Genomic DNA, 1,240 nt, shown 5'->3' with positions numbered 1-1,240 from the left:
GCTGAAGTGATGTAAGTGGATGGTGAGCAAGTGCATTGAGAACTGACTGAGCTGCTGTGTTCAAAGGGTTGGCCATCAGTGGCGTGAAACCTAGCTGGAGGCCAGTTGGTACTGGTGTACCCTATCAGTACCTGATCTTGCACTGTTAAAAACCTTCATTAATGACCTGGGTCATGAGGCAGAGTGCACAATCAGCAAGCTTGCAGATGACAGGAAGAGTCCTCAAAAAAAGGTTTATAGGAACCACATGGAGTTCAACAAAGGAGAGTGTATAGGAAAAATAACCCCTGGTGTCAGGCTAACGGGCTGGAAAGCACCTCGATAGGAAAAGGCCTGGTGAGGGTCCTGGTGGACACCAAGTAGACTGCGAGCCGGCAGTGCACCCTTGTGGCCTCTTGAACAAAAAAAGCTTCCTGGGCTGCGTTAGAAAAAGTGGTGCCAGCAGATGGAGGGAGATACCGTTCCCCTCCACCCTGTGCTGGTAGGACACATCTAATGCTGTGATCCGTGCTGAGCTACCCAGTACAAGAGCGACGTGGGCATAACGGAGCGTATCCAGCAAGAGGCAAGGTAATATGATGGTGTTACCATCGTATGGTAATACGAGTGAAGGCTGAAATAATGGGGAGAGGTGGATAGCTGAGATTGTTCAGGGTGGAGAAGAAAAGGCTTGGAGGGATCTTGTCAGGGTGTATAAAGACCTGGCAGAGGCAGTAAAGATGACAGAACCAGACTCTCCTCTAGGGGTGTCCAGTGCAAGGACAAAAGGCAATGGGTGCAAGCTGAAATATGGGAACTTCTACTTAAATGTAAGAAACAGGATCACTGGTCTTCTCTGGGTTGTTCTTTTGGCTTTTTCTGAAACTGTATGTGAACTGGTTTGGTGTTTTTTTCCCTCCTGTTATCGGGGATCCTTGATCTCTGTGTTTTTTGAAAGATCATGGAGAATTGTCTTGCAAGAACATCAGCGAGCTCTCAGCACACTGGATGCAGGCTGCTGGGCTCCACAGACTTGTATGGGCTGGGTTGTTGCAAGTAGTCCCTGACTTGATTCTCACTCATTGAACAAACCGGGTTACAAAATTATCTGTTTAACTGGCAGCGATGAAAATGAATTTGTGCAACAAAGCATGCATCTTCCCAGAGCACACGCTGAGTGAATCTTTCCTTTTCAAATGTGGATTTGGTGACCTGTATATCTGTCAAAGCAGCAAGGCTGTGCTGAGAGCTGTACAGTGTT

The sequence above is a fragment of the Buceros rhinoceros genome, unplaced genomic scaffold, assembly GCF_000710305.1.
Source record: "Buceros rhinoceros silvestris isolate BGI_N320 unplaced genomic scaffold, ASM71030v1 scaffold17332, whole genome shotgun sequence".
In the NCBI taxonomy this organism is placed as follows: domain Eukaryota; kingdom Metazoa; phylum Chordata; class Aves; order Bucerotiformes; family Bucerotidae; genus Buceros; species Buceros rhinoceros.
The sequence above is the reverse complement of the archived record's forward strand: the minus strand, read 5'-3'. Positions refer to the sequence as shown.